A 14,028-nucleotide genomic window follows, 5' to 3' on the forward strand; every position below is an offset into this window, starting at 1 on the left:
AGTACCTGACACAAGGAGAACCAAGCTAAATCAAATCATTATCCCTATCTGTGATGCATGCACTAGACTTACGTTTATTAGTCCTAGTCAAGTACATGACACAGGGAGAACCAGTGTCTAACCTTACTCCCTGTCAACCTAAGAGGAGAAAATCTATGCTCACTCCCTCTCAACCAAGGGGAATTTCATCAATGAGCCTCAGCTTATAAACAACCATTCTGATTTCAAATGCTAATAATTGTAGCTCTCCTCTTACTGATGCAATTCCAATTTTTCCTCCTAAAAGATCACTATCCTGTACTTGAGGTCTTCTCCAACTTCATCTTTTAGTGATCACCACTACTTCTTGCATTGTTTTCTTCCTTGAATATAGTTCATCACAAAACTTATTCAATGCTTTGATATCACAATGTTTATTCAATCCATTCTTCAACACAACTTGGTTGACCTTTCCAACCAGTATTCATCAGTCAATAGAACTCCATAGACTTATAGTTTTTCCCTCCAACTACTTCTCTGGTTCCATAGGATATCCAACTATTTAGGACTTCACCAAACAACCTTTTAGCCAATGAAAAGGGTGCTTCAACATCACAACTTCAAGTCTATTCATACTTATACTTTTAATCGTAGAAAGTATTCCTTTCATGATATCAAAGATCATAAATTCATCTTCTCATGATAGGTTCCAGGTCATCCATCTTGCGCATCACTTTCATCTCGACTTTATTAATGAAGGAATTCTCTTGGATCTTCCACAACTTCAAGATGATTATAACTTCCTTGCGAAAGTGATATTCCTTCTAGGCATTCAAGTTATCTTCTCACATTACTACCTTCCAATCCCAAGATGAGCACATCATGATATTCATAGATGCCAAGTACCATATGTTGATCTTTCCCTCAATATTTATATAGTTGAAGTTGCCTCAATTGTCATCATGCATACCTGCAACATTTTCCAGGTAGAAAAACAATATGTTAACTAGATAGCCAATAATAGATATAATCATCAGACTTACCTCATCATGATGATCTTCTCAACATCTTCATGGTCCATTTCCACACGAGTCTATCAAAGTTCCCAAGGATCCAACTTGACTGCCAAGTTATCATTTTATTTATTTATTGAACTTCATCAGTTCCCTCAGGAACTTTTCAGTTCCCTCAACTCAACATGTTATTCATGGCATAATATTAGTTTTTCTTAGTTATCCATCTATTTTTGATTCCTTCATTATATACCTGCATTATTTTACCAACAAGTACCACCAAGCAAAATATGCAAGTAAAAGAGCATGATTATAATTTTGAAAATCTAGGGATACCATGGTATCTTAGAGGGAGAATTCCTAGGGATTTTAGATTCAAACCCTAATTTCCTAGATATTTCCACTTGAAACATCAATCTTAGGGTTTGAAACCAAATTTTCCATCCAATTCCACCCTCATTAGGTTTTTTCACACACCTTAGACTATCTACAAACCCTCAAAAGCTAGGGTATGAGGGAACAAACATATTAGGGTTAGGGCTTCTCTCTTGACAAGGGTTTTCCTACTTCAAGCACCATCTAGGGTTTATAATCCTTAGATTCCAAAGATGAAGTTTACAAGGCCTATGATCAAGACATACATTGAAAAACCTAAAATATTTAATGTAAAACAAAAGTACGCACCTTATGAATATAAACCATTTTTAACCAAGATCACTGGAAGTTGATACAAAGCTCTCTTCTTGACTTCATTTTCCAAGGTATTTTCATTTCCACAACTACCATGATCTTCCTTCTATTTTCAAAAGTGAGGACTCCAAAGATACCACAACTAAAGTTTGACTGTTACGAGGCCTTCTTCGTAATCCAAGGTGTTGCTTCTTCTATTTATGTTATGATATTTCCTAATCAAGATGCTCTCCACAAGGTGATTGACCGTAGCTTCCATTGACTATGATATAGCTACAATCCTATCTTTAATTTTTGAGCATTTGAAGTTCTCACTGAAGCCTTGGCCTTTAAGCTAGGGATTCTAACTAGCACAAAAATTATAGGTTTAATATTATTCTAAGAGATTATGGATTTCTTCAAAATGCCATACCATTTTAGGATTTTATGAAGATGTTTGTTATTTCTTTGGCCTTCACTACAAAGGATTTTACAACTAGCCTAAGTCAGAATAGATTCCTTCATAGTGAATAATTCCAACTTTAGATTTTTGAAATTGATGGTAGCATTATTTTAAGGGTGAGCTTCACATGATTTTGAATTATTTGGTCTCTTAGCACAAGTATACCTTTATTTTTCCTCTATTCTGAACACCTATAGGATCTCATATTAGGCTAGGCTTCTTTCCCTTCCTCTCGAATATTTTATAGGATTGTCTTTTTGATCTCTGACAAAATTCTTTATGACTTCGACCTTCTTAGATATGGATCTCAAACTTTCTACTGTAAATCTTGGATATCAATATAATGGACTTCAAACATGATTCAGATATTCTTCTAATGAAGTCTTCAACTTCCCCAAAACCATGTTTCTCTTCCAGGTGATCGCTCTTCCACAGTGATATATTTCATTATAGACCTTTTAACTCTTTAAGATTTCAACCCTTCCTTAGATACTATAATAGATCTTATATACCATACTTTAATATAATCCACATAGGATTCATTCATATAAACATTAAATAGAACCTTCAACCCTTTAAGAAATAAACTGCAACCTCTTCACAGAGATTGGTCCTAAAATCACTATTGCTTGGATGACAAAACTTTAGTTTCATTGTTAAATAGCCCAAAATTGTTTGAATTTTTAATATCAATTCTTCTTCCTGCATTGTGATAAAGATAACCTTCCTTATTGTGATCTTCTAGTTTCCTACAAGATGAACCTCACTATGATATCATGTTGGAAAATGGATTAGGAAGCTTCTTGAATTTAATGATTTCCTTTCATGACATTTACCTGTGATATTTCTGTTTTTCTTTCTTAATTATGATTATGTTCTTTGACATCAAATAAATTCTAAAACAAATAAAGATTACACGAACACAAGATATAGGCTCCATGCCAGGGAAAAACCCCTCCAAGGGGAAAACCCATTAGAAATCATCTTATCATCTTCAAATGTGACTTCCAAGACCAAAAAGATCTCTTGCTCTGCTCCAAGACAAAAATCGACCTACAAAACATTCTTCAAGATATTCAAGGATAGTGGGGTAAAATTTCTTCAATATAACGTACGTCTAATCATCTCTGATAGGGATCCAAGCTTTCTCCTTCAATGCCAGAATTTTTATCCCTTCCGTGTATCCTTTATTCCTTCTTCAAACTGTAGACTAGAATTTAGGATATGTGAGTTGCTTTAGTTTTCAAGGAGGAAGAACTTCATATTTCTATATAGCCTTCCGAGTGGGTCCATAGCCACTCTCTAGGTCGATTTCAATCTGGGTTGGCCAACTTTTTCTCGGGAGAAATACTAGAACTTACAATTATAAACTATATTTTCTTTATTAAATACAAATGCGCAATAGGGGCTTTTACAATGTGACAATGACCATGACACATGACAAAAACCTAAAAACATACAATAAATGCTTGACATATTGACCAAATGACAAAAAACATGAAACCTATGCTTTACAAACTAATTTTCTTTCATTTTTTAGTTCAATACATAAGAATTACATTATGACATGAGACAAATGACAATTATGAAGACCGAAACTAGTTAAAATTTCCAATAGTTTAGTCATAGTTGAATATTAAACCCATGTGTTCTAGTGTACTCAAGTATTTCTAAATTCAAGCCTCATGCTATATGTATTGTCCTAGCACAAGCTAGTTGTACTGGAAATTGTCTTCGTACTCTGCGATGACTTTTGCAACCAAATAATGGTAATATCTTTGCAACATGAATCACTGATTATAACTAATTAATAATTAAAAAATAATTATGTCATGCCATTTTTAGATTTATAGTCGAATTTATGTTTTTGATTTTTGATGGTACAAATGGTTAAGGCTGTAATGTCAGTTAATTGGTAATTTTAATCCCCAAAATAAAAGAAAATAAAAATTGTAAAAAATTGAAAAACACTTTAAAAACAATTTTTTATTTGCAAGGTTATGTGAGTCCTGACATGACTGACACACCTAACCTATGGCTTGAGTAGCCATGACCCAGGGGAATCTAAACTATCAAAATCACCTAGGGATCACACCTGGTCTAGGCCAGACCAACCCTTAGCACAGATGGATTTTTGCCTAGAAAGTTTTGAACCAATGACCTTTACACCATAGAGTGCCTTAAGAGAAAACCCTGTTATTGTTTGATCTATGACCTAAGGGCTAAAAATTAAACTTAATTTTTTTTTTGGCAAACTTCAGGTGGTAATTTTTAGGGTTTTTCATAATCATGATATTTGGTCTTAAATTCCATGGTTGAAAAATGTTTGAATTTTAACCCTAAAACAATGGTGATGCTACATCACCACTTTTGTATTTTGGTGCGTGTTTTCAATGTATTTCAGAATCATGATATTTGGTTTTTAATTCCATGATTAAAAAATTCTTTAATTTTAACCCAAACAAATAGAGATGATGTTGCATCACCACTTTTGCATTTTGGTATGGTTTTTCATGTCTTTCGTAATGATGAAATTTGGTTTTAATGTTATAATTGAAAAATGTTTGAATTTTAACCCTGAAATGAAGAAAGGGTGATGATGCATCACAAATTTTCAAATTTAGCATGAAATTCATGATTTTATGCAACCCCAAAAAAATGAGAACTTGGTAAACTTCTTGTTAAGTTGGTAACATTGTTATTTATAATCCACTACATCTTTCTACATTCTAGGCTAAAAATATTGGCCACTTACATCTACAATTATCTTTTGGTACCTTTGCTTTTTAGCATATGGCATGTTGTGCATCTCTTTTAGCACTAAATTTCTCAACCCCTTAAGGAACATAAACGCTATTCTTGTACAAGGGCATTTCATCCTTTTTCAACCTATAGGATTAAAATTTTAGTTATGCACTACTATGATATATGCCTCATTTAACTTGCACATAATGTGGATATGATGCTACAACTTCCAATTAAAAAAAATAAAAATCTAAATGGTACATACTAATGGTTGTTGTGTGCAATTAATGAACCTTTCTACTAAGTACATCAACCATTTCATTCTCTTTTCCCTTGATGTGCTTGATATTAAAGTCATATTCACTAAGAATTCTAGCCATTTTTTTTCCTAACATTAAGTGTTGGCTGCTCAAATAGGTATCCCTGATCACTATGGTCTATTTTGAACTCAAATTTTCTACTCATGAGATAATACCTCCACATTTTTAGCACATGAATAATGGTTCCAAACTCCAAGTCATTAGCAATATAATTTATATCACACCCTTTAAGTTTTCTAGATTCATAGTAAATAACATGCTCATTTTTGTGTAAGGGCTCCACCAAGCCCTTACTTGCATGTAACTATGCACACTAAAATATCTTCATCCATATTTGCAATTTTTAAAATAGGTGTCATGGTCAATAATTTCTTCAAGTGATAGAAAATCTCTTCACACTTGGTAGTTTGTTCAAACTATAGTCCCTTCTTTTATAATGAAGTTATTGGATGTACAATATTGGAGAAATCTACATTAAATCCCCTATGGTATCTAAATTGACCCATAAATATCTCACTTTTGAAATGTTCTTTGATCCAGGCCATCATTTGATTGTCTCAATCATTTATGGATCTACTACTATGCCCTCCTTTGATATGATGTGACCCAAATAGTGGATTTTCTTATGATAAAAAGTGCATTTACTCAGCTTCACATACCATTAGGGAAATTTTGAGGTGGAAAATTGGCCTTGATACAAAAAATGTACTGACAAAATCAACTTTAAAAGAACCAATAAGATTCAAGATGATGATGTCATCCCCAAGGGTAAATATTTTTCGAGGGAAAAGAAGAAAACTACTTTTCTTAATTGTATTTTTAGATGATCTCCTTATAGGCTTACTCAAATATCAAGTATAGGCACCCATAGGATGTAGGATAAGTTTTTTCATTCAACGAGTATCCATTCTACCTTCTTTTGTGTAGACCCACATAAAAAAATGAAAATACATGAAAAATCATTTTTTTTGTTGGATGCAGAATCAAAATTTAATTCCACATCCAAGGGGTGCCTATACATAACATAAGAGTAAAGATAGAAGGATATAAACAAAAAATACAATTAAAAAAATAGTTTTCTTTCTTTTCCTTTAAACATTCATAGTTCTAATTTTATTATTTTAACTATTACTTTATTATTTTCCTTAGGAAGGCCATTTTAGACCTCAAAATTCCCCTAATGAGTTGGTTCTCTCTCAACACCTATAAGATCATTCTCAAATAATTCTCATGCTCTCCCTCTATCTTATAGTAGAAAAGAATATCATCTAAGAAAATAAAAATAACTTTCTAGTTAATCTTTAAACACTCAATTCATCAAAACACATAAAAGTAGTCGATGCATTCAATAAATCCAAATGGAATCACCAAAACCCCATAATGAGCAAACCTTGTTCAAGAGGTGATCTATAAACTATCATGGATATTCTACTGGACAGTTCGTCACAAAGATCTGATAATAATATATTAAAATTATGAATTTCTACACTATTGCAAGTTTATTAAAACTCAAGATTTGTAAGTTTAACTGTAAACAGTGCATGCATGTGAATGGAAATTATGCAGAAAAGTAGAGAATGAAAAAATAATCTCTCTCACACACACACATAAGACACAAGATATGCTCTGGGAAACCCATTTTGGAGAAAACCGATCTAGAAGGTGAGGCTACTTCACTCTCCTTCTCTGGCTTAAAAATAAGGTTCCAGATACAAAGAAGTAATACCTATGGCCCGTGGGTTGCTACAGTGCACATATCCTATTTGTGTGATCTAACTCCTATATCTCCTTGATATCTTTGCTAAACTATGGAACAAAATTCTCTTGAAAGAATGGAATGCCTCTTCCTCCTAGTGGCCCAATTATAACACAACCCGATAGCCTACTAGTGGTTAAGTTTGACTACATAAACTCTTAACTAGAGTTACAATATAAAATATTCTAGAGTATTTTACATCAAAAACACTTGTCTAGACCATTTTCCATGTTCTTATGGGGGCTGATGCAACATCCTCTCGAACTATAGGTGTGAAAATAGGAAAGCTAATTTTTGAGTGGCATAAGTTTTGCATAGGGACTCTGATTGACGCGCTTCTTGTGTCATTGGAAAGACATTTATGTGTAGAACAATGTGAAAAGGTGTGGTGCTAAAGTGACAAATTTTTACCCCCAAAAAACGTCATTTGATGCCTCAAAATGTTCCCGGGAGGTTTCAAAACTCATTTCGCCAAACTAGGACCCGCTGGTAAAAATAGTCCCATGAGCTGATTCCTCCACTTTTTTCCTCCAAATGCATCGAGATGGGTGAACAAAAATATAATTATCCAATCCAAATTAGGAGGTAATATTTTTGGTATTTTCTTCTCGAATCTCATTTGATGGTAACCTGACCCAAACCAATATTGGAAAATATTGTTGATCCTTTTAGTTGATGAAAAAGGTTTTCAATCTTTGGTACAGGGTACTTGTTATGTACAATAATATTATTCAATTATTTAAAGTCAAGGAAAAACTTCAAAATTCCATCCTTTTTCTTCATAAAAAGGCATTGGCACACTTGAAGGTGAGAAACTTAGTTGTGTGTACCCCTTCTTCAACCACTCTTCTATCTACATATAGTACTCTTTTAACTCTGGTATGATCATTTCATGAGTCTTGGACATTGGGGAAAATCCAAGCATTAATTCAATAGATGTATTTCTTTGGTGGAAATCTTGGAAATTCCCAAAACATATATTCATACTCCTTCAATACTAAATAATCTTCGAGATTTGGTTCCTTATCCTTTGTTGGCTCTTCCATATGTGCCATGCCTATATTAAATCTCTTTTTAAATCTTATTTTCAACTGAAATACTAAAATATTTTTCATATATATAAGCCTTGGAATACCTTGAATTGTCCTTGAATTCCTCTTCTCGTCAAGGCGTATGAAAAAATGTTGTTCTAACAATCTAGGACAACATGATTCTTGTCCAGTCAATCCATACAAATTAAGCATCCATATGACTCAAGTAGTAATATGTTTAAATTTTCTTTAGTGTTATCTCCATTCATGTTCATTGGGAAATCCTTTTCAAGCTCACTAATGTTTTTTCTTTGTCCTAGTGGCTAACTAAACCAACCATGACTTTTCATGCTTATTGATGAGATTTTCAATTACCTCCTAATTACTTAGAAAATACATGCTAAATTATACATTTAATAATAGTCAATATGGTGTTCATATGGAACTTGTGAATTTCCATGGACCGTATATGCTAATACAATATGTTAAGTGCTAATTAAGTTGTATTACTAGTTAAGTATTATAGAGTTGGATGTTAATGTTCTTTTACAAGTCACCTAATAAATAAAACTACACTTGCAAGAATTGAGATATCACACTTGCACACTTGTAGGCATTGAAATATTAACTACAACACTCTTGCATAAAGGTAAATCACTCTTGTTGGAAAGTAAACACACAGACATGAAAGTAAATCACTCTTTACTAGAAAGTAAGCACATGGTCAAGAAAGTTAGTAGGTGACTTGATTAAAATATCTACTTAATCTAAAACTTTGTAATAAGAATGCACATGAATTTATTAGATACCAAAACATTGGAAAACTGTAATATACAAAACATAATTCAATATGTCAAATCAATGTTGATACTATAGAATATGGAAAACAGATTATATCATTGCATAACTAATCAACACACATCACTAAGAAACATTGTGGATTATTGCCAAATTGTTGGGTTGTGTTATATTCTTTCCACGACTATCCTATGTAGTGAACCAGGGGTTAGAGGTGGGGTGGAGCCCCCCCCCCTTCGTTGTGCCAATTGCACAACAATTTTTTTTTTTTGGACCCTATATTAGGTTGGGAAGACCTACCTATGGTTTTCTGCATGGTTTTCACACATGGTTTTGGATGCGATGGTTTTTGATCCATGGTTTTGGATGTGATGGTTTTCGGTCCATGGTATTGGATTCTTCGGCATGTATAAATATGTATTGTAACATTGAAAGGAACATAATTAAAAATCAAGTTGGTAGTCCCAATTTTGGGATCTAGGGGAAAATCTATGTGTATATGTGTTTTATGTGTTATGCTCTCGCATTGTTTATTTTCTGTGTTTTAAAATTCGTATGCAGGTAATTTTAGTACGAGTTTAAAACCTACATTTGGTTTCAGAGCTATTTTGGCTTCAAGGGGATGCCTTTGTTGCTGAGGGGTTTTGCTCGGGCCTATGGTAGACCTTGTTCAGTGGAAGATCTGCGAGATTGATTCTGGTGGTGAAAGAAGATGGCAACCAGTGGAAAGATAGAGATCAAGAAATTTAATGGTCAGAGTTTTTAGTTGTGGAAACTCAATATGGAGGATCTATTGGTGGATAAAGATCAGTGGATCGCGGTAGATCCGGGTACTAAACCAACAGGAGTATCCGATGAAGAATGGAAGAAGTTTGATCAAAAGTTAAAGAGCACAATACGATTATTTGTCTCAGATTCAGTATTGCTGAATGTATTAGGGGAAGCTATGGCTAAGGCTTTGTCGAACAAGTTCAGGACTTTGTACCAATCTAAGTCTTTGGTGAATAAACTGTTCCTACGGAAAAAACTATATAACCTGAGGATGAAAGATGGAGACTCGATGATAGATCATCTGAACGCATTTAATATTATGGTAAGTCAGTTATTATCTGTTGATATTAAAATTTCAGATGAAGATAAGTGCATTAGTTTGTTGTATTCTCTACCAGATTCATGGGATAGTCTGGTTATTGAAGTAGGTAGCAATGCAACTGCCTTGCAGTTTGATGAAATAGTCTCATCTTTGGTGATGGAGGAGATGAGATGGAAAAATATGGAGAGGCAGAATGGTGATGCATTGTCTGTACGAGGATGGTCCCAGAACAAAAACAAAAATAAGTCATCGAGTGGGAGATATAAATCTAGAGGGAGATCTAAATCTCCAGGAAAACCTGTAAAGGTGGTTTGTTGGAAATGCAGAAAGGAAGGGCACTACAAAAGGGACTGTAAATCTAAAGCTCCTAACAAAGGAAAGGGATCTAATGATGCTCCTTTCGCAGAGGCAAAAACCACCTCAAATGAAGGTGGGGATGTGTACTTGGCTTCTTCAAGTACACATGTAGATGATGAGGCATGTTTGATTGACTCAGGTGAAACCTTTAACTTCACTCCCCATAGAGAGTGGTTCTATGAGTATGAAAAATATGATGGTGGTGATTTCTTCTTAAGGGATGATAGGAAGGCTAGAATCATTGGTCACAAAAAAGTAAAGTTGAAGTTGCAAGGTGGAAGGGTTAGAACACTTCCGGGTGTTTTCCATATTCCTGTATTGGCCAGAAATCTGATTTCTGTAAGCAAGATGGATGATGCAGTGTAAAAACAGTGTTCGAGAAATATACCTGCAAGATGGTTCAGGGAGCACTGGTATTGATGCGAGGAGTTAGACTGGAACTATGTACAAGCTGTATGGTAGCACTGTTATTGATGGGTGCAACAATTCTGTGGTTCTTGAAAGTGGAGCAGAAAATCTAGTGGTCTCTGGAGAAAAGACCATGCTATGGCATCAAAGGCTTGGACATATTGGAGAGAAGGGCCTTCGAATACTTCATGGTAAAGTTATGGTAGAAGGTATGACTAATAGCTCTCGAGATTTTGATTTCTGTGAAAATTGTGTATATGGGAAGTAGAATCAGGTGAGTTTCCCCTCTGGTGGTAAGAGGGCGAAATAGATATTAAAACTTGTGCACGGTGATGTGTTTGGACCTGTGAAGGTTCCATCACTGGGTAAGTCTGTGTACTATTTATCATTTATAGATGACTTCTCAAGGAATACATGGATATATTTCCTTAAGAAGAAATCTGAAGTCTTTGACAAGTTTAAAGAATTTAAGGATTTGGTGGAAAAGCAGACAGAGAAGAAGATAAAGGTGTTGATGATAGATAATGGTGGAGATTTTTGTAGTAAGGAATTTGAACAATTCTGTAAGAAGTGTGGTATAGAACGACAGAAGAATACTCCATACGCACTTGAGAAAAATGGAGTTGCAGAAAGAATGAACAAGAGGTTGATGGAAAGGGAAAGAAGCATGCTCAGTGGTGTCGGGTTAGGACAAGAATTCTAGGCAGAGGCAGTGGAGATAGCATGTTACCTGGTCAACAGATCACCTTCATCAACATTGGAGGATAAGACTCCACAAGAGGTATGGACTGGTAAGAAACCCTCTCTTTCACATCTGAGGGTATTTGGATGTGATGCATATGTACATGTTCCAAAGTAGAAAAGAACAAAGTTGGATAATCAAACTGAGAAGTGCATCTTTATTGGGTATAAAGATGGTTTAAAGGGTTATAAGCTTTGGAACCCAGTAACAAGGAAGGTTGTGTACAACCAAGATGTGGTGTTCATAGAGCTGAAAAATGTTATTAAACATGAAGTCCCATCAAAGGAACCTAAGAAGATAGAGTTTGAGCTTAAGGAGGAAGAATCAGACTCTATAGCAGAAGAGGAGTCAGAAGATGAAGAGCCACAAACTCTGGGTGTGAGAAGATTAGTTTGAGAAAGAAGGTAGCCAGAAAGGTATAGTCCATTTGATTTGTGTTCAAATTTTTCTTTATCTATTACTGATGATGATCCCAGAAATCTAAAGGAAGTAGTAGATTCAGAGGATGGAAAACTCTGGAAAAAGGCCATGGTTGATGAAATGGCATGTTTGCACAAAAATGAGGCTTGGGATTTGGTGGAGTTTCTAGCTGGAAGGAAACCCATTGGTAGCAAATGGGTGTTTAAGAAGAAGATAAATGCAAAAGGAAATATTGAGAAATATAAAGCTCGGTTTGTAGCAAAAGGTTATTCCCAGGTGCCAAGAATTGATTTTGGTGATATTTTTTCTCCTGTTGCCAAGGTAGCTTCTATTAGATTACTTTTATTTTTTGCTGCTTATTTTGATTTTGAGGTAGAACAGATGGATGTGAAGACAACATTTCCTCATGGGGATCTGGAAGAGGAGATCTACATGAAGGAACCTAAAGGCTTTGTAGTGAAGGGTAAGAAAGAACTGGTATGCAAGTTAAATAAGTCTCTGTATGGGTTAAAACAGTCACCAAGGATGTGGTATCAGAAATTTGATACATTTATATGGGGACTTGGCTTCAGCAAAAGTAAAGCAGATCACTATGTGTATTTTAAATTAATTGGTGACCATGTTATTTATCTGGTCTTATATGTGGATGATATGTTTCTAGTCGGAAACGACAAAGAAATTATCTAGGATTTGAATACGTAATTGTCCTCCAAATTCGACATGAAATATCTTGGTGCTGCAAACCATATTTTGGGCATGGAAATTAAAAGAGATTGGGCAAAGAGGAAGCTTTGGTTAAACCAGAGGAAGTATGTCGAGACAATATTGCAGAGGTTTAATATGCAGGATAGTAAATCGGTGAAGGTTCCTATTCCTGTAGGTGTAAAGTTATCTGCTGAACAGTGTCCCAAGGCACAAGAAGAAGAAAAGGACATGTCCCGTGTTCCATATGCAAGTGCAATAGGTAGCTTGATGTATGTGATGGTCTGTACTAGACCAGACATTACACATGCAGTGGGAGTATTGAGCAGGTTTATGTCAAAACCAGGAAAGGAGCATTGGATAGTAATGAAGCGGGTTTTTAGGTATTTGCGTGGCACTAGTGATTATGGTTTGTGCTATCAAGGAAGACCAGGATTGGACAGCGTTTTGGATATTCGTGGCTTTGTTGATGCAGATTGGGTTGGAGATCTGGATCACAAACGATCTACAAGTGGGTATGTGTTTAACCTATTTAGAGGTGCAGTCAGTTAGATGAGTAAGAAACAATTTGTAGTGGCACTATCAACTATAGAGGCAGAATACATGGCAGCCACTCATGTAAGCAAGGAAGCAGTTTGGATGTAGAGATTGTGTTCAAGTATGGGGTTAGTACATGGAGCTATAAGGATAGATTGTGACAACCAAAGTGAAATTTTCTTGGCAAAGAACCCTTCTTACCATTCAAATACATAGCACATTGATGTTCAGTATCACTTTGTGAGGGATATGATAGAAGACAAAAAGGTGTTGCTAGTAAAGGTGGACACTTTGAAGAATATTGCACAAAATCTGTGAACTTTGAGAAGTTCTCTTGGTGTAGAGAAACAATGGGCATTGCAAGGCTGGATAAATGAGTAAGCTCTCCTGTGGCCCCCTGTGGAAAGAAAACAACAAGTGGGAGAATGTTGGATTGTGTTATATTCTTTCCACGACTATCTTATATTAGGTTGTGCCTACCTATGGTTTTGTTCATGGTTTCGGACACGATGGTTTTTGGTCCATGGTTTTGGACGCGATGGTTTTTGGTCCATGGTATTGGATGCTTCAGCATGTATAAATATGTATTGTAACATTGAAAGGAGCATAATGAAAAATCAAGCTGGTAGTCCTGGTTTTGGGATCCAGGGGAAAATATCTATGTGTATGTGTTTTATGTGTTATGCTCTCGCACTGTTTATTTTCTGTGTTTTAGAATTCGTATGCAGGTAATTTCTGTACGTGGTTAAAACCTACACAAATCACAACAACATTAATGATTAGAAAATAGAGTAATTAATCTAATTAATTGAGTTATTAATAAAATTAGACACTACCCTAACTAAAATATAGGTAGTACCTGACTAAGGAAGGGTCCCTACCTCCTTAGATGAGGCACTAGTTAAGTTTGCAGTAGAAATCCTACACTACTATCACATCACATGCACAAAATGGATATGCAATAGGAACCTTTAATGAGCTTCAAATTAACAATG

The sequence above is a fragment of the Pinus tabuliformis genome, chromosome Q (assembly GCF_031772625.1).
Source record: "Pinus tabuliformis cultivar Carrire ecotype Pingquan chromosome Q, CPIR1, whole genome shotgun sequence".
Lineage (NCBI taxonomy): Eukaryota > Viridiplantae > Streptophyta > Pinopsida > Pinales > Pinaceae > Pinus > Pinus tabuliformis.